This window comes from Felis catus, chromosome D4, assembly GCF_018350175.1.
Source record: "Felis catus isolate Fca126 chromosome D4, F.catus_Fca126_mat1.0, whole genome shotgun sequence".
NCBI classification, from domain to species: domain Eukaryota; kingdom Metazoa; phylum Chordata; class Mammalia; order Carnivora; family Felidae; genus Felis; species Felis catus.
Window position 1 is genome coordinate 44,378,164 of NC_058380.1, and position 27,928 is coordinate 44,406,091.

The 27,928-nt window shown below is 39.3% G+C and overlaps 1 protein-coding gene and 1 long non-coding RNA gene across 8 annotated transcripts in view; one reads left to right on the forward strand and one right to left on the reverse strand.

The window, feature by feature from the left end:
- The window catches only part of SLC24A2 (solute carrier family 24 member 2), a 251,515-nt gene that overhangs the window by 176,894 nt on the left and 46,693 nt on the right, over nucleotides 1-27,928 (reverse strand). The window lies entirely within an intron of this gene.
- Nucleotides 5,119-6,736, forward strand: LOC123381804. Its single transcript, XR_006589248.1, has 2 exons — nucleotides 5,119-5,183; nucleotides 6,415-6,736. It is a non-coding gene; the product is annotated as an uncharacterized LOC123381804 (long non-coding RNA).

The window sequence follows — 27,928 nt, forward strand, 5'->3', positions numbered from 1 at the left end:
CTTGAAAAATTTACCTTCAACTTCATTCATTTCTGCCAGTTGTTTACCATTTTGGTGATCCCTTTTTTCAGCATATTGTGGTGGGAAAGAGGTTCAAATCCCAGCTTCACTATTTCCTGGCTGCTGGGACACTTAGGCAATAGAAGTAAAGGGCTCTGTTTCCTTTACACAAAATTGGGGGATATAGTATCTATTTCAGTCAAGAGAATTAAATTAAATAACATACATAAAGCATGTATGGTAGAGCATTAGGATATACTTAAAAAATTGACTGATTGATTCATCATCAACAACTACGTATTATGTGTCCATCGTGTGCCTGAAAATGCTCCAGAGGTCGGAGAATGTACAGGACGCCAGACATGCTCTCTTGCCTTAGAATACTTTCAAGCTCAGGGGATATAATCAAGGAAACAATTACTCTGCAGTGTAACAAGTGTTCAACAGGGAGAGGGCCATCTCTCATGGGAAAAAAATGAGAGACATAGCTAACCCAACTAGAAGGGTGGGGGTGGTGAGGAAGTCTTCCTGGAAGAAGTGACATTTCACTTAGAGCTGACAGACCAGTAGGTCTTAGCCAAGAAAGGCTGGGAGGTTTCAGACAATGGGAATACCACATTTAAAGGCTAAAACGTGAGAACGACCACGTGTGTTCAGGCACTCTGCAGACTAAAATGGTTAGAATCTGGGGTAGAAGGTGGAGGCAGTGGAAAGAAGGGAAGTGATACTGGAGGGGTCAGCAGAGCCCAGTTATGAAGGGGCAGAGGAAGTTTAACTTCACGCAAAGGACACTGAGCACAGTTAGGGTCAGTCCTGGTCCGTCTGGGGTTTTAGGTTTAACTCAGCAGTAGTCGAAAAAATATTTCCAGGCCACATAAAACCTGGGTCTCCTTAAAAAAAAATTGTTTCAAATTTATACAACAGGCTACCAGTTCTCAAAGTGAGGTCCGGGGATCCTTGAGGATCACTGCATTACCATTTAGGGAGGCTGTGAAGTCAAAACTATTTCATATTAATACTAAGACACTGTTTGCCTTTTCTGCTTTCATTCTTTCAAAGCATACAGTGGAATTTTCCAGAGCCTACTGTTTGTCATGATGCAATTACTGTCATGGCTAACATTATATGTGCTAAGACTGTCTTGGGCTTTACATTTTTCTGTTTAAATTTTGAATATAGTAAATACAGAAAAACCAACAAAACTGTTTTGGGTCCTCCATACGTTTTAAGAGTGTAGAGGGGAACCTGAGGTCAAAATTTGAGAGCCAGTGCTATTAGCATTTAAAGCACATCTTAAAACTATCCACTCCCCAGAGGTCAGCAAATTTATGAGTGAGGGTAGACTCTACTGACGGAAGAGCCTAATCCTTATCTGAGAGTTAGTGTCCTTTCAAATCAGAGCTATTTTCTGTACAACCTAAGGATAATACCTGGGATTTAAGGATGACATCTAACTAAAGACATCCAAGCACATGACATACGGTGCACTAAGAGAAATATGAAATCTGTATCTGTGATTCTGAAGATACTTTGTCCTCAAAACTTTTTAAAGTTAGAAAACAGAGTCACTGAGTAATACTCCTAGCTGAGAACAAGATCTCTGGTGTGTGGGCAGAAAAGCAAAATAGAAGCTGCAATGTGGGCAAGTGGAAAATAACAGTGAGAAGAAAGGATGCACAACTAGACTCAGAGAACCAGGAGCTCCACACTCAAGTTTCCATTCCTGAAAAAACTTCAGGGTCCCTTATGGACCTTTCCTTTAAAAAATCCATGGAAATGGGTTATCAAACCCAAACCTGGCAGTCACCTACTCACCACCTGAAGAGGTCTGGAGACAGCAAAGGAAGCTTTATCACGTCTCTGAACAATACTGGGGTGTTGACCTTCTAAGAGGTCACTGGATGTCTCAGCATGAAGAGCTTGGGGAAGCTCAGGATAAGAGCAATGTAGGAAATGGTCGAGGAAAGAGAGGGCAGTTAAAGCTCAAGACATAGGACCAGGGTTCCATACGGCTTTTAGGAAGAAGGAGCGATGCATAAGTGCTAATATGGAATCATCTCCCAAATAAATAAACTAGAAAAAAAAAAACCAAGGTAGAGAACAGAATGTATAGTATGGTTTCATTTGTGAATAAAGAGGTAGGAGTCTATGCATATAAAAATGCTTATACAATCCTAGACTGCTGATAGAAGAATATAAGAAAAGTGAGGGGCGCCTGGGTGGTGCAGTCGGTTGAGCGTCCGACTTCAGCCAGGTCACGATCTCGCAGTCCGTGAGTTCGAGCCCCGTGTCGGGCTCTGGGCTGATGGCTCAGAGCCTGGAGCCTGCTTCCGATTCTGTGTCTCCCTCTCTCTCTGCCCCTCCCCTGTTCATGCTCTGTCTCTCTCTGTCCGAAAAATAAATAAACGTTGAAAAAAAAATTAAAAAAAAAAAAAAAAAAGAAAAGTGAAATGAACAGTGCCCTGGTGGGAAGGGATACTGGAAGACTAGCACTCACTATGCCCATTTTTGTACCGTTTGATTTTTTTCTAACCAGGTAGAAAGGTTTTCAAGTAATAAAAAAAGTTACAATGAAAGTCAAACATCTGAATGTAAAATAGGATTCATTAGTGGGTAAATCCAAGAAGGCTAAGAAGTGCTCGTAACTGAAATATACGAAACCCCAAAAAGGGTGAGTATCTTCTAGCTTTGATTTATAAAACAAACGGCTGTCCCAGAAGTTCCTGAAAGAGGCTGATTTAACATATCTTTTGCTTAAAAAAATTTAAATAGAGGTCTATTTAGCAAATAAAGCATCTTGTCAACTTATCACCCTTAACAGGTACTGCAGGAAGGATTTATTTATTTTTAATTTTTTAATGTTTATTTATTTTTGAGAGAGAGAGCATGAGTGGGGGTGGGGTGGTGGTGGTGGTGGGGAGAGCGGGATTCACAGAATCCGAAGCAGGTTCCAGACTCTGAGCTGTCAGCACAGAGTCTGACTCGGGGCTCAAACTCATGAGCCACGAGATCATGAGATCATGGCCTGAGCCAAAGTCGGATTCTCAACCTACTGAGCCACCCAAGCACCCCTGCAGGAAGGATTTAGATAAATTCATGAATTACTTTGGATTTATTTATTCCTCTGTAAATTTTTGGCCTTTTGCCTAAAGACAATAGCATTTGAATCTAATTCTGCTCAGAAGTGAATGGTTTCCAAATGTTTTATATTATAGGAAATAAATGTTAAAAATCTTTTTTTCCTGACTGTAAAAACAATTCATGTTTGACTGTAGAAAATGAAGAAAACAAAAAATAGTCTTTAAAAGTTAGGATAAAATGTATTCTTTGACCTTGTAGCCTAAAGATTTTGCTATTTAATGAAAAAAAAATATTAAAAACTTAATTTGTAATCATTAGCATAACTGATTTACTGATTGCTTTGTGGTTGCTCAATTAGATTACGACTAATTTTTCACATTAATAACCATCACCGCGATTAACATTCATGGACATTCCTTGTGGAGAGTATATCTGAGCACTTGAGGTTAGATAAACTCCTTGAAATGGAAATTCTGAGAAAATTGTAGCAACACTTTGAAGTCTTTTAATGCATTCTGCCAACCTACTTGCAAGAAAGGTTGTTCAGATTTTCACAGAAGAACTTTCAATATAATGTTTTAAAGGATTAATAGCACAAGAAAGCAATGACTATAGCCGTGATGAATGAGTCCACTTAATACCTGCATTGGATACCTGGGCTTATTACCTTTTACAATCTTCTTCCACCCACCCCAGCAGCACTGACCCTATGTTCTTATTTCTGTCCCCACTCTGAGACTCCTCTGTGCTCCAGCTTCTTATCCTGATTGCCCTCGGTGTAGCTCCACTTCCAAAATTAGGCTACCTTTAAAGATCATTACTTTTTTGGTTACCACTTACATCCAAGCGATGAAAGAAACTAAAAATTATCCCTGTAAAAAAATTTTTCCTGTATATTTTATAAAATAAATTCCATTCTTTACTTACTTAAAGTTATCTGTAACTTTCCTGTAGAGGGTAATATGAGAGAATGAGTTGAATACTAACTGAGTATACCATTTGCTAGAATCCATGGCTCCTGTTTTGTTTTTTTAAATTTCAAAATGTATGGGAAATCAAAACCATGAGTTCTAATGGAACAGGACTTGGAAGGTGTCAGAGAAAGTGGACAGGAAAACCTTGAAGAATTTAGAGTAACACCACTAGACATACTGGACTTGAGTCTGAGCTCCAACTTTCAACTTATGACCTGGGGGATGGTAGTATATTTTTAAAAATGGCCACAATTCTTCACCGCTCCTTCTATCAAGAGTCAATTTCTCTACCCTTTGACTGTGGACTTGGGTTGTGATTTGCTCTAGCTGCTATAATGAAGCAGAAGTAATGATGTGAGAGTTGCAAACCTGGGCTGTTGCCTTGTTCTTATGATCCCTGCCACCACCACTATGTGAACCAGACCAAAGCTGTCTGCTAGAAATAACAGACATGTAGAGAATAGTAAGCATCATGGCTGAGGCTATCCTAGACCAACCACTCCCAGCTAACTTAATAGCTGACCCAGCAGTCATGAGTGAACCCAGCCCAAATTAGAACTGCCATGCCAAGTCTAGACCAAATTGCTGACCCACAGAACTGTAAACTAAATAAATGATTTCTGTTTTAAGATGCTAAGTTTTGGGGTGGTTTTCTTATGGGGCAAAAATGAACTGAGACAGCTACTATAGGCATATCGGTTAAACTTTCTTGGTTTTAGTTTCCTTATCACACACACACACACACACCACACACACACACACACACACACACACACAAACCCTGCTCAGTTAAAAGGTTCCTTACAAGATTAATATTTGATTATTTGAGAACAGTATTGCCCAATATAACAATGATGAAATGCTCCATATCTGAGCTGTGCAATATGGTAGTCATAACCACACGAGGCTGTTGAGTGCCTATAATGTGGCTAGCACCTCTAAAGAACTGAATTTCTAATTATATTTCATTTCTATTAATTTAAATTCAAATAGCCACATGTGACTAGTAACTACCATATTGTAGAGCTCCATTCTAGAACGTCAGCAGACTGATCTTCCAGATCTTTGGAGAGCCAACTTGAAGATCCTCTCACTAGGCAACATAGCTGGGGAGAACCCACTCTTTAGGTAAAAAAGTAGGTAAAACGGTTTCGGTTTTTTTTTTTTCCACAAAAACCCGGAGTTAGCTTCCTAGGGCATCTGCTAACAAAGTTGGCTAGTTCTCCTAGGAGAGTTGTAGAATAGGAGTTTAGTAGAGTGGGAAGCAGTGACGGAGAACACAGAAGCAGAGGTCTTAACTATTACTCCACGTGACCTGGCTGTGAGCTCTCTTTCAAATTATTTTCCTGGTAAATATGCTTCATTATTGGGTTCCAGCCAAACAATCCCCTAGGTCTTCCCCCAGACCAGGTTGTGACAACCAAAAACATCTCCAGATGCCAAACGTCCCTTGAGAGGACAAATCGCCCCCAGTTAGGAATCACTGTCCTAGATATTTGCATGATTCACTCTCTCACTTAATTGAGACCTGTACTCAAATGTTACCTCTGGGGAACCTTTTTTAAAACCCAGGTTGGAACAGAAACCCCATCTCTCTCTGTCCCCTTTCTGTTTTTATCTTTTTTCATAGTGTTTATCACTAGCTAATGTTATATCAGATAGTTTTTTATTGTCTTCCTTCAATGTTTTGTACACTGCTGTAGTTCTAACACCCAGTACCTAGACAGTGGTAGATGTTTTATAAAAATCTGTTGACTGAAGGAAGGAGGCAGGTTCCCTTTAAATAGCTGGAAGAGAAACAGAAAGTTCGTATTTTACGGGGATGGAGACCTGCCACCAACAAGAAGGCTTCAACTCTCCTTAGCTATTGAAATTTGTATCGATTGTTACATATAACAATCGCAAGGTTTTAGGAAAGTTTCTAATAATGGGCACACTCTTACCCACCTTCTCTAAAATGATGCTTTAAATGCAGAAATAAAACATTTTAAATGTATTTGTCAGTCACATTTATGAATAATATGGACTTTGGAGACCTAAGATTAGTCATTTCATATCAAGAAACTATGTTCTCACCCATTATAAATATCAATATCTGCTTGCCATTGAGCAAAAAGCATTCTCATAATTACAAAAGTATCTGATCAAAGACCTGCATCTGTCTTTCACCCTTATAAGTGGAAAATGTATCTCTAAGACATTTTTATGAGCATCACTGTAATGTTAGGCCTATCAATTGAGTGGGTATTACCTAGTTTCTAGCCCTAGTAAATTTATTCATGTACTGAAGTCCTTACTTAATTGTAAGATTGTATGTATATTTTTTGAAAGTTGTTGTGTTCTTTTTGAATTCCTTCAGGCATATTATAAGATGGATTTCTACAATGCTTTCTCCTGGAAAATACTGCAAGTATTCAAGAGAAATTACAAGTGCCAAAATAATTATACATTTTGGAGAAGGAGGTAAACTTATCTCCTGACAGCTGGTAGAGCTTTATGAATGACCAGAATATTCTCAAAGAACTTGATTCTAGCCAGTTATTAAATGAAGTTCTGTACCACTCTATCTCCTGAAAATCTCTAGGGAATAACTTCTGAATATATTAAATAGAACTTTAAAAAATTAAGTAATTCTTTCATATTTTCCAAGTTTTCACTAATTAAAATCTTTCCGAAACACACAATATTTCCCTCTCTTTTATAACAGAACATCTGTAACTGTGTATGTGTGTGTGTGTGTGTGTGTGTGTGTGTGTGTGTGTGCGCGTGTGTGTGTGTGTGTTAATGATCTATGGTCATTCTTTTTATTTTTAAAATATTTTTATGCTTATTGTATTTTTGAGAAATATGAGAGAGACAGATCATGAGTGGGGGAGAGGCAGAGAGAAAGGGAGACACAGAATCTAAAAAAGCCTCCAGGCTCTGAGCTGTCAGCACAGAGCTTGACGCGGGGCCCGAACTCTTGAACCATGAGATCATGACCTCAGCAGAAGTTGGACGCTCAACCAACTGAGCCACCCAGGCATCCCGGCCTATGGTCATTCTTATGGACAGGAGTTCTTTCGTGAAACTGTGCATAAGCATAAGCAAAAGCAAGGGTAAGTGCAGGTCAGGGTTGCAGGGTTAGAACCCCAAGAGTAACCCCTCGTACCTCTCTCACAGGTAAAGTGCGGCATGGGCAGAACCATGATGGCAATGTCAAAAGCCTGTCTTTTTCAAAATTGCTGAATCCAAGACTGAAAGTAGCCTTTCCTTTCTGGGGTTCCCTTGATTAAAACAAACAAACAAGCAAGCAAGCAAGCAAGCAAGCAAACAAACACTTCTTTGCTCTTTTCCTAGAATCCTATTAGCTTCTCATTAACCTTCCAAATCTTCTTCGTGATCTCTTCAATCACCCCTCTTTGCAACTCACACCACTCAGCTATTTCCCTTTGTATGGAGGAGGAGAATTCCTCATTCTTAGCCCAAGAATGTATGTGAAAAGTGGGGTAAACCAACTCATCAAGTGCCTCATTTTCTCTTTCTAACTCCATTAGTATCATCAGAAAATAAACATGTCCAGAGATTTAATACTGGACTATATTTTTCTTGAAGCATTCCCCAATGTTGACTTTGAAAAGAACTCTAGATGCCTACAAAATGCATTTAATGGGCAATAGGTTTGGATGTTTTGTGTAGTATTTGTAGAACATATCAGATGCTTCTTGTGTTTTCTTTCTAAATAATACCCCAGTGGAAACATGGGCAGGCAGAGAAATGATCTAAGATAGTAATCCTGCCTCTTCAAGGTTAGAGCCATAATTGCCTAGCTGGAGAGCAGCTGAAGTATCCTCAAGTAAGACTCAAACTTGAAATAATCTTTCCCTGAAGGTACTAAAAAATGATGAAACCTCTTGGGAAGTAGTCTTCATCCACCTATGCATTAGCTTGTCTTTTGGAATCAACACCATGACTCCTCTGAAAGCTCTGTACTAAAGATTTTTTCTTACAAGGTAAAGGTTTTATTTTCTATGAGTCTATAAGACTAGTCCCTGCAGTCTTGGTCAACCTGCCCTCATTGTGTTTAAAATCAGGCACAAGCCAGAGCAAATCTGGAAAATGTGGCCAGGGAGCACTATTATATGTTACTCTTGAGGGTGGGGGACTATTTACAAATGAATTACATGAAAGGAGTAAATAACTGACAATTCTTACATAGCTGCATTATACGCTAGTTATTTATGAAAGTTAAAACCAAAGTACCTAGCAGAAAATACCGGATGCCTTAGTCAACTAAGAATCTGTTGTTTTTCTGATTTGTTCTTTAAAATGTGTCTTTTCACATTGTTTTGAATTGTAAGTCATTGTGAGGAGAGAAGAGAAAGGCAGTCTCTCTTTACACTGAGAAATATTCAAATCGAAGAGGTACCCCCATTCGGCCAAACATAGTGGCTTGTACAACACATCAACAGAATGTACAACAGAAAATCAGAAGACTTATGAAGAGCATCTCTTTGTAACCAAGTTACACAACAGTGAAAAATGAATCACATGTCAGGCTTGGTTTCCCAGTCTTGCTCCTTTCAAGTGTCTTTGGGTTCCATTTGCTACTCCTATTTCCCTTTGCCTTTCCTGGTCCGCACTGCAGGATTCTATCTACAACATCACTCCCAATCCAAATGCACATTTCCACTATTCTACAGCCAAAGACTCTACCAGATGACAATGATGATGGCCCATCATTTCGTTCGGCATACATATTATGGGCCTACCATTTGCCAGGCAGGGTGTGAGTCCCAGTGATAGAACAAGGTCTCTTGCCTCATGGTCATTAGCTAGCATTGAACTACATGCCTGACGGCTTTCAATTAACTTTACATGCAGGAACACCCCTGTGAGATCCCTGGGATGATCCAGTTTATCATCATCTGAAATACGACCCTCTCCACCCTAGACAGCAGTGTTATCCGAGGGCTGATGTCTGATAGCTGCTTTTGGACCAATCATGTCTTGTGGCACTGCTGAGATCTATAGGGATTTTCAGATAAGCCTTCTGCTGGTCTCCTCTACTTGATCCTTTGTCACAGGCTCCCGTGTTTACATCTTACATCCACCATCATCCCTCTCATCCAAACAGCCTCTTCCTTGTCCCACCCCTCTGTTGTTTGTCATCTATTCTCTGCTTCCATTACCTTTTTTTTTTTTCTTCAGTCATGTCTTTATGCTTGCGTGTTCATGTTTTCAGTCTGGCCAGTCCATGGTACTATATAATCTAGAGGTTTCTAAGTCTTCTTGGTTACCACTGTCACTTTTATCTGCTCAAAGCCTGGACAAAGAATCCTTTAAAACACAAATTTATCTGTCCCCAGCACTTCCCCTCTCTCTCATCCAACCTGGTTTGGTGCTATTCCGGATGCTTGAAGTTGTTTGTAATCTGACATCTGAGTTCTGCATAATGGATGAACTACTGCAGTTCACTTTGCCAGAAACAGTGAGAGCTTTTCTGGAGACACCAGGTACACTCACATCATTTGACAAAACGTAGAGGCAGAATTAGAAAGTACGACCTAATGAATAGCACCCTGGAAATAGGCCAAAGGGCGCTAAGCTTTGCCATATATTTCTCTGCAACCTTGAACATACTGTGCTAACTCACTGGTTCTCATTTTCAGGAAAAAAAAATGCGAATGTTAGATCAGAAAGAGACCTGGGGTGCCTGGGTGGCGCAGTCGGTTAAGCGTCCGACTTCAGCCAGGTCACGATCTCGCGGTCTGGGAGTTCGAGCCCCGCGTCAGGCTCTGGGCTGATGGCTCGGAGCCTGGAGCCTGTTTCCGATTCTGTGTCTCCCTCTCTCTCTGCCCCTCCCCCGTTCATGCTCTGTCTTTCTCTGTCCCAAAAATAAATAAAAAACGTTGAAAAAAAAATTAAAAAAAAAAAAAAGAAAGAAAGAGACCTACACTAAAGTTCCGTGGGAGAAAGGTGCTTCATAAATAGCCCAGCACACTCCAGTTTATTTGGAAATGGCGGTATAATGAAATGGTTAGGTCAATTTAATTCTTTGATTAACCAAGAATTGCCATATGAATTGTATTTGGATTTCTAAGTTTCAAAGAATGAGGATGTATGCACCTAATAAAAAGATCCTGCCAAAATATTTGCCTCAGAGGTCATTGTGAACATTATAACAGCAACAACAACAACTACAGCAACAACATATGCCTATTTAATTTTGGGGGGGGGATTCTGGAAAAAGCTATACAAATCCATCTAAATTGGAAAGTTAAACTGATAAACAGTAAAGTTACATAATACCCACTTCACCTGATCAGGGCTCAATCTATGGCTTGAGATTCTGAATTTTTTTACCTGTTTTTGAGTTATTTTCTTAGTTGTTCTTTACGGCTTCTCCTCTTTTTCTAGGGCTAAAATAATCTGAAGTCTCTTGCAGTGATTTTACTGGATTAGGCTTTCCCATAAAAAGGTGTAAGCATTAGTTTTTCAATGTTTCAACTACCTGAAAATTCAAAACTTTACAGAAAGACAATGCATGCATGTGTAAGACTGGGATATATGAAGACGACGATAGCAAGTGGGTGACTTAACCCTGTGATAGCATCACTGGGCTACTTAGACTGGCACTTCTGGCCCTTACTGATAGCTAGGCTTATGGTCACCGTATCATGGACATTGAATGCCTCAAACTGGAGACGAATCTTATGCCCGTTCAAATACTTGAATCAACAGTTCCCCCTGTGGGAATGTGTATTATCTCATTAAAAGATGACCCATTTTCACTCCTCTTCAACTTACGGAACTTTAAAGTGTGGTGTCAACCTATTTCCCTCAAGACTCTCTCTGAATTTATACTGGAGTCTTGCCTTTTGAAATTTCAGAGCTGGTCTGAGAAAAGTGGGACACACTTCCCTTGACACATTTCACTTGTATGAGAAAGAAGAACCCATCTGCAATAAGCTGTCAAACAGAATATTGGCAGAAAGCAGCAAGTCCTCTGCAAAGTGAGTCTCACCAGCTCCCTTCCACCTCCACTTCATATAATATCCCAAATGCCAGGGTTCCTGATGACTCTTTCTTCTGGGCATGTACTGCTAAGACTTTATTGTTTGACATTTTCTGAGGCATAGTTTCTTACTGTGGTGCTCACAGTCACAAGACATTCTTTTCCGTGGTTACCAGCATCGTGCTCAGGGTCAGGAGAGTCTCACTATTCTGCAAGGGACCTATCACAACACTCGTCACCAAATTAGTGGGAGAGGAAGCATGGCTAACATCTTAAAGCCTGGTAGATGATTTGTTACCCAGTTCTAATCTCTTTAAGCACTACTGTCCTGTTTCATATCTGACCTAGACTATTCTAAATCACTTTTTTCTGTTGTTTTATCTGAGTTCTTAACAATGCTCTCAGATGATGCACAGTGCTCTCAAGATGCCTTCACCATCTTGATCCCTACACCTTTGGTGTACAGGGTGAGAACTGATGCTGAGAAATGAGAAGAATCAAGCATTTGCATTTAAAACCCCCCACTAATGACAGAAGAAAGAGGGTCCAGAAAGTGAAAAGCAGAGAAGAAAATGACAGGAATCAGCCTGGGTTGAATTTTTTTCTGAGAGAGTACATGTGAGTGCAAGTGGGGGAGGGAGAGAGAAAATCCCAAGCAGGCTCCATGCCCAGTATGGAGCCCGACGTGGGGCTTGATCCCATGGCCACGAGGCCATGACCTGAGCCCAAATCAAGAGTCAGACATTTAATCGACAAAACCACCCAATTACCCTGAGGTTTCATTTTCAACTAAGGTAAAATCTTAAGTATTTACAAGAAGTAAGCAATTTCACTAACCAAGTAAAATGGATTTCAAACCTAAACAAAGTTCATTTAACTATCTCAATGACTCAGAATGTTTTATCTCATGTTATTATCTACCCTTCTGGACTATTCTCTGAGTTTCCATTAATGTACATCATAGAGTCGATCACGTCTAGAAATAATGTTTAGCAATACGTACATATACACATACAGTATTATGTGACTTTAAGCAAGCCACACAATCCTTAAGGGTCTTAGTCTTTATTTGAGACAACTCTGGAGTCCCTTAAAATTCTGTTGGAGCTCTATGATATGTTTCACACAATAATATTCCTACAGGGGACAGGAAGCTAACTTAAATGAAGGAAACAGGGTGGAGATAGATGGGTAGATGCTATGCTATTCGTATTGTGACCAACCAATACAAGATATCCTTGCCGTGCTATTTTGTATCCCTGTGTGTGCCAAACAAAACTGAAGGAGACTAAGTTTAACTTCTGGGACATCAATTTGACTCTAAGAATCTACAATAATTTACCAGAAACTACAGAAGGACTTACAGAAGATGGTTCACAAAGTGTTCAACAATTGAGTGGGAAGGGCCCCTTTGCAAATGGAAGTGCTCACCTGAGACTTGTTACCTTGTTTGAAAACGCAAGGTGAAATTTCACAGTAAACATGTGGATTACAAGCCCTGAATTTGTTCTTCACTGGTCCCTGTGTGTTATTAAACTACAGACCTGCAAGAAGAAAGTTGCAGCTGTCCATGGTGCTTAAGAATTCTCCATAAAGCTGGAGCCTCTCCTCAAAAATCTGTGATATGGGAATACTTTACACTGAACATATTCTATGTTAATACACCAAACAAAATAAACCAAAAAAAAAAAAACCCACCAAACCACCTCAGTGTGGCCAAGAGGATCTGATGTAGTCTTAACTCAATAGCAAACACTTAAATGGAAATTCAGGTCCTTAATTTCCTTTCTGTAGTTCTGAAAAAAATTATGTATATACAGTAGTTGGTGCATGTGTGCATGCATGTGTGCTTGTGTGATTCCTCTGAAAGCTTCTACATATATCCTTGATGTTAACATTATCTCTAAGTTTCCAAAGTATAGTGCTTGATACAAGTGACAATTTACACAAGGTCCCAGTAATTCTGCTCTGGAGTATGTAGCTCTGTGGTACAGAAATATCAATTTCTGACCCTTCTTCTTACAAGTTTAACTCATTGGTAACTATTTCCTTGTATGAATTTAAGAAAAATCACTGTTGGGGCACCTGGGTGGCTCAGTCGGTTAAGCATCCAACTTCGGCTCAGGTCATGATCTCACGGTTCGTGGGTTCAAGCCCTGCATTGGGCTCTGTGCTGACAGCTCAGAGCCTGGAGCCTGTTTCAGATTCTGTGTCTCCCTCTCTCTCTGCCCCTCCCCTGTTCACACCCTGTCTCTGTCTCAAAAATAAATAAACATTAAAAAAAAAAAGAAAAATCACTGTTGTCACAAAATGATGTGAATTGAAAAATTTTCACAACACACACACACACACACACACACACACACACGTTGAAAACGGAAAATGGCATCTAATCTAGAAATTTCCACTCTGAAAACCTCACTTTTAAAATACAACTCACTTGGTTTGTTTTTAAATCAAAACATCAATTCTTCATGTTCATAAAGATGATCTCTGCTGGATTTCAGCTACAGTCATCCTTTTCCATTATAAATATTCTTAAATGTTGACCCTATGTTAATACTGGCTAGAAGAGTCCATGTGCAAATCTGGATTATTTCGTTATTTTGGAGCTAGTGATTTGCCTTGATTGGAGTGACAACAATAAAAGAAGAAAAATAAAGGAAGAAAAAGGGACAAAAATATGTATTCCAATAAAATAACTGAACACTGAAGTGTTCTCTCTTCTTTTGTAATGAAGGTTTAAAAACCTTTAATCATGAGATGATGATAAATCTGATGGAATCAGGTAAGTTAATAAAGAAATTAAATAATAAATGGAAAGGAATCTTAAAAACCATTAAAATAGGAGGCTCTTTAAAGTATCATTTAGTCCCCATCATTTTAGACACTTTTGTGTCTCCCTCATTCTTATGACCTCCTAATGAAACAATTCCACAGTCCTTATAAATAAATCATTCTAACACATAACAGCCTTCATTTGGGGAATATTTTCATCCTATCTAACCTTAATCTTTGCCATCCAAAGCTATTTCCTTTAAAAAAAAAAAACTCTATCTGTCCATGCATGGAGAAAACAGTGATCATTTTTTTATGTAAATGAACAGTCACCAAATTAGTGAGTTTTATCGCCCTTTTTCAGATAAATAGATCTCATTTCTTCAACCTCCCTTTACATAACTTTTACTCTCCGTTTTCTAATATAAAGTTATTTTCCATGTTGCTTTTCCAAATCTCTCATATTCCATTAGTTATACAATCCCTCCTGAGAGGAGAAAGAATTCTAGGAACTACCTATTAACTGCTATTATATTTTTATATATGCTATTTTCATGGTCTTGCTTAATTTTCAGTGGAAATTATAGAGAACGGTATTTAAGTAGTTTCATACAGAGTAGGAGATGGGTGCAAACAGATTTATTTAGGTGGAAAAAAACTGGATTAAAGAATCCTGGAGCAGATAAATCAGATACCATCTTCAAGAATGTTGCCTCGAGGGGCGCCTGGGTGGCCCAGTCGGTTAAGCGTCCGACTTCAGCCAGGTCACGATCTCGCGGTCTGGGAGTTCGAGCCCCGCGTCAGGCTCTGGGCTGATGGCTCGGAGCCTGGAGCCTGTTTCCGATTCTGTGTCTCCCTCTCTCTCTGCCCCTCCCCCGTTCATGCTCTGTCTCTCTCTGTCCCAAAAATAAATAAACGTTGAAAAAAAAAATTAAAAAAAAAAAAAAGAACGTTGCCTCGGAAAGTTTATGAGATTAGAAATTGTACTGAAGCAATTAAAAAATATGACTCCTTATAGAAGCTAATTGGACTGAGCTGAGAATATTGTGTTGGATACATCCGTTGATATCACTTCAAAATAAAAAAAATTACTTGTTATGTAGTAAAATGAATAAAGGTTCTAGTTTCTTTATCACTAGTACATCTTCAATAGGGAAGCTGAGAATAGTTGATTAATACTTGGTTTGTGGTTCTTATGGATAGGAAAAAAAATGCATGATAAATCAAGGCAGTCTTTAAAGGAATAATGGGATATTTCATCAGAAAGAACCAGCTAATAATATCAGATGCCCATTACATATAGGGATCTGAATTAAGCACTCTCGGCAGTTATAAAGGAAGAGGATATTCAATTCCGATATTCAAAGTACTAACTTTCAAACTGAAGGGCTGAGGCAACAAAAATGCAAGGCGCAGAGTCATACAAAAAGTGATAAGGAAGACTTCCAAACAACCTTAACACATATCTATTACTGACTCAAGGTAGGAAGGACAGAAGGAAGGAGAAATGTCAAAGAAGGAGTTTCTAGAGTATGTGAAGGTGCTAGAATGAGGTGAAGCCAGTAGAGAAAGATAGGTTTTGAGTGACATTGTTAAAGGCTATTTTCTTGTCCTAATAGAATCTGGAAGGTCACCTCTGAAAGTAATGAAATCCTCTCTGCACAGCAATAAGATTGTTCAATTTTTAATTCAAGGAAAATCCCAAAGCAAACGGCACATAAAATACTGGGGCTTGGGGGTGGTAGTGATAAAATTATCATCCAAACTTTAAAAACCTGTCAATCTAAGCAGCATGCATGGATCCATTTTAAAATAAATTACTATATTGTTTTAAAGTGACAGATGCCACTTTCATCATGCACATTCCTGCAATTTAATTCACAATAAATCTCCAAGTAGCTTATGGCAATTATTTTAGGTGCTGCTTCATCTAGCAGTCATATGTCATTTGTTCTCTTTTTCTATTTCTGCCGCATAGATGTGAAGGAGCTTTCATTTATTTCAGATTTTTGCTAACAACAAAGAAAAATAAGATGCAGCAAAAAAGAATGAGCCCACAGAACATCTGGCACTCCTCCCCCATTAAAAATGATATTGAATACAAGTGTTTCCATTTCAACCATTCTAACACTTTCTCCCCTCAAACTCTATCTAAAGCCATAAACGGAATCTTTCATCTTGTTACAGTGACTTTAACATAGACTCTCTGAAGTAAGCAATTTTTGCCATATGACTTTAGGATTGATTATAGCACTAGAAGGGATCCTAAAAAATATCAGGGCTATCACCTTGCCTTCCAGTATAGCTGAATAAGAGACCAATCATTTACCGTCCTATTCACAGAATTGTGCTTGCAAGATAATTTCAAGAGAATGTCTGTTAATAATTAATAACAGAAGTCCAGAGCCAGAGTCAAAGTGAGAAAAACCATTGAAGCAAAATTCACAATTGAGAAAGTCTTCGATCCATCATATTTCAGGAGAACTATTAGCATAAAGAGTTTATTTCAAACGCTTTTTTGAGAACTTAGGTACTGGGTCCTGTACAAGGTATGTCTCTTGTAATATGAGCATTTTGCCATATTGAGTATTTGCTATTCATAAATTTACATTGATTGAATGCATTAAACTACTCAGAGGTCTTTAATTTATGAAGATATCTAACTCATGGCATAATATGCTTTGTGGTACATCCATAGTAGCATTTCTAGCCAAATACAATTTCTGCCAAAATCCTATAATTTAATTTGTTATGCGGTGATATTGATAGTGACACAGTTATTATACCTAGAAAAGAATGTTAATTTGTCTGAAGTAGAATTTAAGATCACGTCATCCTAGAAGACTTCTTTTCTGGATAATACAGAGCTACAAAGTTTGGTGAACATAGGCTCATGATTAATCTCACACATTTGGCTAAGTGCATGGCTGATTATTGCTCAATCAGACTTAATGAGGGATGTTACCAGGAAAAGAATGGCATCTCAATACAGCAGAAGGCGTTAACATTTGCTTTACAAACATGACATAACTTTAGCAAGTTGTTTCCTTTGATAAAGGCGATGTCTTCAAAGTTAAAGCTACAGTCAACCGTGCACATTTTTGATTTGGACAAGATGCACTGGACACAGGGTAAAATGTCTAAATGACTTGACATGCATTTTGCTTTTTCTTGGGAGGGGAGTTCTGAGGAGGTCCTGCCAAAAGGGAACATTATTGATACAAGGTCGGTTATATTATTTCCCTTTCAGTAAAATAATGCCAAGCGGCATTTTTTTTTTGGTGGCATTTATAAATGGAGAACAGCAAGTTAATACACAATCCAATCACCCCCAGATGCTCTAATTCCAGAAAAGCCACATTATTAAGTTCAGAAATAATTCAGTGTTAGTTTTAAAAAGGAAATAAAAATTACTTACATTCTCTCAACTTTAAATCCATGCACAAATAATAATTTTGGCATGTTTAGAAATTTAAACAGCTTTGAAATCAATAGGGCATATTTCAAATATAAACACCAGTTGGGAAAGATACCATTAAAAGTAAACCAATAAGCAAGCAACAGTTTAATACAAAATCCTATACAAACTTCAAGAGCCAGGCAAATCGCACCTCTTCCTCTAGCCTCCCCATCTTCCTCACTGGAAACCACCTCCCACCCCTTCACATGTCTTGAAGGCATGGTCTGCACCATTTAAAAAACCTCTGTCTTATACTGTAGCTATTTTTACACACTATAGTATATGCCAGTGGGTGATTTTGCACTCCAGGAGCATTTTTGCAATGTCTGGAGACATATTTGTCCCAACTGGCAGGTGGCTGGGGCGCTATGGGCATTAGTGGGCAGAGGCCAGGCATGCTGTTAAGCCTCCTTCTGTGCCCAGCACAGTACCTTACAGCAAAGAATGTCAAGAGTGCCCAGGCTGAGAAACCCTGGAGTATACCCTGCACATTGTATACCTGGTAAGTGGTTAATTTCATATTGCATGTTATAATTACATATAACTCAGCCAGTTGTTTCTTTAGTAGCTAAAGAAGTTAATGGCAATCGAGGCATGCCTCCTTCAGCGTAATCAAATAGTTTAGGTAAGAGAATTTGGCTCAACACTTTATTTTTACTCTGTTTTGGCTTAGGATGAAACATGTACAAACTCTGTTGAATGTTTTGATAAAAGCTCTCAGATTTGGAGGCAAACAGTCTACAAAATAAGCTATCTTCCCAGGGCTTCATTTATACGTATCACAGAATTTGGTTTTATTATTATTAAAAAAAATTTTAATGTTTATTTTTGACAGAGAGAGAGAGAGAGAGAGAGAGACAGACAGACAGAGACAGAGCATGAGCGGGGGAGGGGCAGAGAGAGAGGGAGACCCAGAATCTGAAGCCGGCTCCAGGCTCTGAACTGTCAGCACAGAGCCTGACGTGGGGTTCGAACTCAGGGACTGCGAGATCATGACCTGAGCTGAAGTCGGACGCTCAACCGACTGAGCCGCCCAGGCGCCCCTGTTTTATTATTTTTATAGCATTTTATATTATGGGCACATTAATTTTATTTATTTTAAAGGAAATATGCACAAGAATATGAGATGGTGTATGAGTAAAGATCAGAGCATCAAAAACATGAAACACTCTTATGTGGTATTTGAGGGATTAGAGTTCGGGAAAACAGCTTATATGTACTCTTCCTTCATGTTCCAAAAGACATATAACTAAACAGATATGGGTCCACAGTTCAGCATTAGATGCAGCATTTCATTAAGAGGTTTTCCCTCATTCCCATGATACTCAACAGCTGCTCACATCCCCCTCTGGGACAGAGTTACGTCAGATTTGAAAGAAAATCCCAATGCTTGCTATGACTTGGCCCCATATATTTAGACTTACATGGTATTGGGGGAAAAAGTTATGCTCCATGTCTATATGGGCTTCTGCTCAGCGAGGATTATTTAAGAATACCGTGATCTCTTGATTCTTGAAGCAAAGTCATCTCTAGGGAGGCCACATCCTCATCGAGGAAAGAAGGCACAGTCAAAGCCTATGTGCCCTGATTAAGGTTTCTGCCTCCAGCTTTATAGGACTTCAAAAACCAATCTTCCTGGAGTCACCTTTTGGCAAGACCTCCCATGATGCAGACAAGCACTGCACACTAAACATGGCGTAGGATTACACTTCCTCTCAACTGGCAGCCCCCTTTGCTGCAACAACAATATTCTAATTGCCTGGAAGAAAATAAAGTTCAAAAGCATCTTCTATCCACCCAAAAAGGTAAAAGGGGAGGGCAAAATCTAGTTCCGTAAACCATAGTACCATCTGCCTCTGTGATTAATACATTATTCTTCTATTGATTCTGTTTATCCATCTTATTTTGTTTTGCTATGGAAGCAAATAAATTGCAGTGTGGTTATTGCTTCCAAACAGCAGTCAGAAGGCAGGGCACCCCCCCCTGAAACGGGAAGGGAGATGGAAGAGAAGGCTGTGGAACTCAGAGACCTCGGCCGCCTTCTTCAAAGTGAACAGAGTGGGAAATGTGATTTTGCTCTCTTCGTAACAATCACCCAATTACTGTTGGCTAATAAAACCATTGGCATTAAGTATCCTGTAGCTGTCACGCAGATGACTCACTTGAAATCACTGGATAGCGTTATTCACATATGGTTAACTTAGTTAAATTCGTCTGTGGTTTACCAACTGTTCTGCAGAATATTTTCTATCCTGTAGGATTGACCTCTTTACCCCAAGGCAAATTTAACCTGATCTATAGAGCCTTTCTTTTCTTTTAAACCAAGGGAAGCTTTTCAGTTAACTTTCAACTTATAATAAATGCTCTGGGTACCCTTGGATTTTTTTCCCTTCACATCAGAAAGACTGTTTTGTATCTACTGCTTGGTTGGACATGTTTTCACCACTAAAGACGCAAAGATTATGTCACCTTATTTGTAAGGGAAGTTAAAAACAGCTGTACCTTTACCTGGGTTCTCCTTACCAAGTAAGTCTGCTGAGATCTCATGCTCTCCCCTCCTAACTTGAGTTGGCATAAACACTAGACATTTTTATGTGGATAGACTCAAAGAAGGGGGGGGGGTCTTCACACAGTGATACTTTTGTTATCTCCTCAAGAAACAAAAGAGAATGCTTCAGATACAATCCAGATTATGAAAAGTGGCCTTAAATAACTTGTATCACGTGCTGACCTCATAATCAGCATTTCTTTTCTGCATTAGAGTGTGACATTAGAATTCCCCCACCTTTTCCCCTAATTCTTTCTTTCTCCGTAGCACCTTGCGTCCACCCTCACACTACATCATTTCCTTATTCATTTTCTGTTGTCTGTCCCTCCTTTAAGAATGTCAGGTCCAAGAGGGCAGGGATTTGGGCCAACTTTGTTCCCTGCCAGTGCCGAAGCATGTGGAACAATGCCTAGCATGTAGTGGGCACCTGTACCTATTTGTTGGATGAATGGATACTACACCTTTCATTCTTTTCCTAACTATTTTTAAGGTATTCAAGTAATCTCATTGTAAACCATTTTCTAGAAGAAGCATTTTAAAAAAATTCATTTATCCTAAAAAAAAATCATTTATCCTAAGTATTGAAAAGAGGACTTTATCCCAAAAACTACCCTATGAGAATGTACCTTATATCTCTCTCTCTAAGCAATGATCAGGTCAGTTTTATATTTATTTGAAAACACAGTCATTTACTACGGAGACCAGACATTATAAGCTAAGATTATTCTCAATTCTTTCTCAGTGGGTAAAGGGGTTGCTTCCATTATTCACCACACACCTCTGAAAGTTCATAAAAGAGAAAGAAAGGTTAATCCTAAGGGGCTAAACGGCCATGGAAGCTCAAGCTCATTAGCCAAGGTTCCCAAGGGTTCAACTGCTGGCCAGGTAAGGATGTAAGGACTTGGAATGGGGTTAGGTGTGTTGGGTTTGGAAGCTGTGCCTTTTCCAAGTGCATCAGCCCCCGTTCACAGGTCCAAAGAATATAGTCCCATTTGCTCTTTGGGTATTTACAGTTTTCTGAAAGGCAGATGGTCTCACTTGAGTTGCTGGGTATGACTGGCATTTTTAATGAATTAGTGACAAAAAAAAAAAAAACCCCACCACCTGACTCACTCCCTGCTGGATAATTTTAAAAATACCCAACTGAAAAGAATGATATCTCATAAATTCAGGCAAATGGGCATTAAGAAGGCTAAGCTGGCTGTCGTTTTAATATACAGAGTATTAGCATTTTCCAGAGCTTCAGGTTGGTAATGTAGTTTTCGCTCAAAAGACTACACCTTTTAATTCATTCTGCCTTGTTATAATGAAAAAAAGCCTTAAATTGTCACGTGTAATGATTACAGAAAGTTCTCAACTCTGGGGGGTGTGGGAGAGGGGAAAGGTTCAGAAAAGGCAGGCATAAAATTCAAAGGCTACATCATGCTTACGCCAGACAAAACAAAACAGAAACAGCTGTCCAACATTTTATATAAAAATAAGTTCAACTGAACAGTCTTCTGATTTAGGAAACTCTGCATATTGGAAGACTCAATTTTTGTATAGTCAGAGGCCCTAAGAACTTGACTCGTTGATTTTACTCACTGAGCTGATGTAACAAAATGCTTCAGACGGGGGGCTTATAAACAATAATTTATTTCTCACAGTTTTGGAGGTTAGAAGTTGAAATCAGGGTGCCAGCACCATCAGGTGAGGGGCCCCTTCTAGGTCATGGATTTCTCCTTGTGTCCTCACCCGGTGGAAGGGGCTAGGGGACTCTGTGGGGTCTCTTTTATAAGAGCACTAATCCCGTTCACGAGGGTTCCACCCTCATGGTTTAGGTACCCCCCAAAAGGCCACACCTCTTAACATCATCACCTTGGGCATTAGGATTTCAACAAATGAATTAGGGGGAAACACAAACATTCAAATCCTAGCAAAGGGCATATTCGATAGCAACAATTTGTTGTTTTTATTTGAGTTGAGGTTTGAATTAAAAAGCAATGCAGTACACCAAAAGGAGTGAATTTTGCTGCATGTAAAATAAAAACATAAATCAAAATAACTGCCTCCCCAAAAAAAAGGCTGAAGCACACACTAATCTGGGGAGGGCCATATTTGTCCTATTCACCTCCGAACAACATTAGTAGTGCCCATCGCCTCGCCTTCCACAATAGATGTTTGTGGAATGAACTGGAAGAATGAAAAGGACAAAGGAACTACCATTTCCGTGAATGAATGTCAGTTCACCTCCCCCTAGTCCACAGGTAAATTCAGTGGACGGTTGTTTTCGCTAGCACATTCCACAGCAGCATGGCTATCTCCCTCCGTTCCTTTAAGCCTCGGATCAAATGTCACCAAAGGACAGGTATGCAGTGCAGTGAGAACAGTGGCATTATTTCATCATGCTCAGTGTAGAAAGCACCATTGGAAATGTTAAATGTGAAAATTTATCTTGAATTTAATTTGGCAATATCTGTCAACATCCTGATTATGCATGATTTTGATGCAGTAACTGCATTTATCCTAGAGAAATCACATAAATTATCTGCCCATGTGTCTAAAGAGAGAAGTGCAAAAATGCTCAGTGCTGTTTTTGTGACTGTGGGAAACAACCTAAGTGGCCACCAATAAGGAAATGGTGAAATGAATGATGGTACCACCTTACTCTGTATGTAGCAACCTGAGAATATATCCAACTTATATATTAAATGAAAAAAGCAAGCATGTAACGTGACAACTAGGAGTCATTTTTGTTTACAAAACGCCATATGTATATGTTTTTATATATTTTCTATTTCTTGAATTGCTTAAAGTGTGGATATATTATTTTTGCAATAAAGTCCTAAACATCTAACATAGTTAATACATACCTTTCCCAAGCATATATGACTGTATTTAAATTCATATTTAATAGTATTATAAACCAATACTCCTCCTTTCTACACTTCAATCCTATAGCTCTTAGGTTATTTTTTACCTTTGGTAATAAAAGTTTCTGACAATGGAAAAAAAAAAAAAGATACTCATCTTTCTAGTCCTTGACCATACTTAAAACTGCATACTTTCCGTTCCATTTTGCTTTATAATCTATTTGTTCAAAAGCTAAGTGATACTGATTTGTTTTGAGGTACATCTTTTAACTGAGCCAGCACAAAACAAAGTAGCTTAGTGCATAACACAATTGATAAATCAAGTTTGGCTATTCTTGTCATTTATATATTGTCTTGATATTGAGCCACAGAATAAAGTTTAGGAAGCAGTGTAGTGGGTGGAAAAGGTGTGGATTTTATTATTTTTTAATTTTTTAAGGTTTATTTACTTATTTGAGAAAGAGAGACAGAGAAAGGGAGAGAGAGAATCCCAAGCAGGCTCCATGCTGTCAGCAGGGAACCCGACACTGGGCTCGATCTCACAAACCTCAAGATCATGCCCTCAGCCTAAATCATGAGTCAGACACTGAGCCATCCAGGTGCCCCAAAAGCGTGGAGTTTTAGAATTAAGTATTGGTTTGAGCCCTTTCTCTACCATGGTTATGACTTACTTTCTTTGAGCCTCAGTCTCTCCATCTGTAAAATGTGTTTCTCGTGAGGACTACATACATAGAGCTATGGACAAAATGTTTGTGTCCCCTTACCTCCAATTCGTTTGCTAAAGACCCAACCCCCAATGTGTCTGTCTGGTCTTAGGATAGGGCCTATAAGGAAATAATTCAGGTAAAATGAGGTCGTAAGGGTGGGACTCTGATCTGATAGAATTGGTTTCCTTTACAAAAAGACAGCCCAGAGAGCTCGCTTTCCCTCTTTTTCTGTCATGTGAGGACACAGCAAGAAGTCTTCACCAGAAAGCGAATTGACTAGAATCTTGCTTTGGGACTTCCAGCCTCCAGAACTTTGAGAAAATAAATCTCTGTTGTTTAAGACACCCAGTCTGTGCTCTTTTGCTACGGCAGCTCAAACTAGTACACAGAGCCTAGGTAAAACATCAAATACAGTACCAAGTACACAGCTGACGCTGAGTAAATGGCGACCATAGGCAGTTCTCACTTTGTACAGTAACCTGTTAGAGGAACCTCATGCATATTGGAACTGTGTCCTCATTTTGCGTGGCAGCTACCCCCCAACATGTGAAAAGTAAGGACCGCCTGGATACTTGATATTTATCATGATAATCGTTTATTGCAATTACATTTCTGTGTACTTAAGATATGTTAATAAAAAAATCTACACAATTATATTGCTAATAGAATTGTGGCAAATAATAATAATGGTGATGCCAATAAATCATCAAAGAGACATGCTGATTATTGTCATCAGGCCATTCAAATGAAACCACCTTTGGCTTTGATATGAGTGGATGCCACACTACCTAACCACTGTGTATATTCAAGAGGGCAACGAAAAGATTGAAAATTCATCCCTTAGCTGAAGCGATTATCTTAGTATTTTATGTCTCTTGCCTTGAAGAGAAGGGGAGTGTAACAGAGAAGAAAACAGACCGTCACCTCGACATTGCTCGAGTGATGACTTACAAAGAAGGCACAAGTTCTGACCGTGGTGTAATCCCTTTACAAAGGTTGCAGCCTAAACTAAACCAGAGATATGGATGTCTTGATGGTACAATGGCTCGTGGAGAGAAAGAGGAGCAGTTCAAACATCCCTCTTAATACTTACGGGGATTAAACTGTCACGTAAATTGTCACCAACACAGGCAGTTTCTAAGATGCACAGTGTTGTCAAATTGAACTCGGTGTGAACTCTAGCTGTGCAGCCTACTCACTGTGAGTCCATTTCTTTAACCACTTGAACATTATCTTCCTGCTCTGTGAAATGGGTGTAGCGATATCGACCTTGCAGGGTTGTAAGGACTTGAGGAAATGAAGGGAAAGCGCTGAGATAATGTTGGCACGTTGCAGGGGCTCTAAAACAATACCTATTGCCATGGTTTTCTTGAATGTCCAGTATAAAACCTTAAAGAGTTGCTTTCAGGGATATATACATACGTACATATATATATACGTATATATACGTGTATATATATATACGTATATATACGTATATATATATATATACGTATATATACGTATATATATATGAATAAAATAATTAAGACTTGGATGAAGACTTGTGGTGAAGTCTTGGTGAAGACTTGGATGTATTGGAAAAAGGGCAGGTGCAGACACCTGTCCAGTTACGTTGAGCCCAGTGCCTGATCCCAGTGAGCACCTAGTTATGTCTGCTGTACAAACAAACATTCCAGGTGGCTTCACGTCAATGGCTGGCCTTGAAGAGGCAGAGGTTGTGGGTTAATCTCCACATAGTTTAAAGGGCTTCCAGGAAAAAAAAAATCCTGGTTAGTGGCTTGGACCAACAGGGCACACAATGCCAGCACTGGCATAAATACTAGAAATACTGGCTGTTTAATGGCATGTAGACATCCATCCATGACTCCTTCAGGGCTGGCAGTGTGTAAAGAGGCTTGGGCAATGCTGAGTATGTGCCAGGATGTGATCCTAACGCCCCACCTGAGACCTACCTCTTCTCCATAGCTGGTTCTTCCTCTGCAGGTAGTCTGCCGGCAAATGCCAACTGCGTTCCAGATGCAGAACCCAGGGCTGACAGTGAAACAGAGGGACTGGCTGCTAGGGTCACTTTTGCTTGTAGGCCCTGCTGCTTTCCCATCTGGAGAAAAGGCTCCCAGGCCAGAGAAAAGGCCGGGAGCTGAAATGTGAAAACAACATACTCCCAACTATTTAAAAATGTGCTGATGTTTTTTTCCATTTGCCATTCTGCAAGCATAACCTAGGAATTAACCTGTGACTGTTTTTTTTTTTTAGTTTCAGAAGTGGGCAAAAGCCAGAGACAAGTATCCCTTACACCAGGTCAGGCCCAATTGTTACAAGGGAAGAAAACGGTGACTATAAAATCACATAAGGATAGAAAATACTAGAAGTCTTAAGATGTGACCAGTGGATAAACGAATAAAAATTTAAAAAAAGGCTAATAGGGCTCCAGCCCCACATCAGGCTCTGGGTTGATGGCTCAGAGCCTGGAGCCTGCTTCAGATTCTATGTCTCCCTCTCTCTGCCCCTCTGCCTGTGCGCGCGCACGCGCTCTCTCTCTCTCTCTCTCTTGAAAATAACCATTAAAAAAATTTTTTTTAAAAGGCTAATATGGCTAAAGCTAACACCGGGCATCTAAGCTGCTCTCTGGATGGTACCCTGGTCCCAGTTTCCAGACCTAATGGTTTTTGGTTCTTGAGTCTCAGCAATGAGGAAAGCAGGGCACTATGAATCCAGGGACTCTGGATTTTGAATTTTCTTGGATCAGTTCTCAGTACCTTTATGTGTGACTCCCCTTTTGCATCCTGTCTCAACACAGCTGACTTAAGGGTGTCAGGATCGAAGTTCTTGATTTCCTTCTGCCCAAGAATGTCTCATCAGCAGAACAATCTCTATTTCTTTGTGTTACCACATTCTCTTTAGCCAGGTCTTGTTTCCCAGGATAATCTATGAAGGAATTTTGTAGAGAATACTGCTTACCACACACAGCATGGAGTCTAGCACGGTACTCAGCACCTAGCTTGGCATCCAGACTTGAACAGGTGTTCAGGAAATGTTGAATGAATGAAAAACATGAATAGAGGAAATCTGCTCACTGTGTTATTTATGGAGTGATCTTAGTATCCCACCCAAATTTTCCTGATATAAAGTTTCTGACTTGTGGTTTGTAGCAGTTCTCCGATGCCATATGGGTTTCTGCTTTCCTCATTGTTGAGACTTAGTGGCTGTGGTCCCCACTGGGCACCTTTGACCTACAGTGGTGAGTCAACATACATTTATTGGACCAAGTCCTGGTGAAGAAGATAGAGAGCCCCTGCCTTTATGAAGTTTACCTTCTAATGAGAAAGACAGAAAACAAACAAATAAATGCTTCATTTCCTGTGATATGTCCATGAAGAAAAACAAAAGAAAATAAGTGAATGGAGAAGAAAGCCATGAGATGATATTATTTTAATTAGAATGATGCAGGCAAGGCTCTCTGAGGAAGTAACATCTGAGCAAAGACTGGACAGGACGGTTTGAGCCATGCAAAGATATCTTTAGAAATAAAAAATACATGGGGCGCCTGGGTGGCGCAGTCGGTTAAGCGTCCGACTTCAGCCAGGTCACGATCTCGCGGTCCGTGGGTTCGAGCCCCGCGTCAGGCTCTGGGCTGATGGCTCAGAGCCTGGAGCCTGTTTCCGATTCTGTGTCTCCCTCTCTCTCTGCCCCTCCCCCGTTCATGCTCTGTCTCTCTCTGTCCCAAAAAAATAAATAAACGTTGAAAAAAAATTAAAAAAAAAAAGAAATAAAAAATACATGACAACAGTAACACAAAGAGTGGGAGGGGATTAAACAGAATTAACAGATTCTAAGATTCTTAATACACGTTGTCCAAAAAGTGGTAAAAGTACTCATTGGTATCGGACTTCAGTAAGTAAAGCATGCATGATGCATTTACAGTTATAATAAAATAATAAAAAACAGGGGGGGTAACAAAATGTAATAATAATACTCCAAAAAGTAGCAAAGTAACAAGAGAAAAAGAGAACACAGAATATTGGTAAGACATAAAGAAAATAAGTAAGATGATGGCTTTAAGCCCAAATATATCCATAGTTACATCAAATATGAACTGACTACTCTAATTAGGAGACAAAGATTGTAAAATAAATGACCGCAAATAAAATTGCATTGCATGCGGCTTACAAGAGACACACTTTGAATGTAAGTGTATGGGAAGATAGGAAGTAAAGAACAAAAAATTCCAGGCAAAAGTTAACCAAAAGAAGGGTAATATGGCTATATTAAAATTAGAGAAAATAGGCCTTAAAGCCGGAAGAATTCCTGGAAATCAAGAGGGCCATTTCACAAGAATGAAAGGGTTATCTCAGCATAATGACATAACAATGCTCAATTTATGTGTTTGATAGCCTAGCTTCAAAATATTCAAAGCAAATTTAATAGAGAAGTAGACAAATCTACAGACATAGTGAGAAATTTTAATGTATTTCTCCCCGAAATTGATAGAGCAGACCAAAAAAAAAAAAAAATCGGCATTGAACTAACT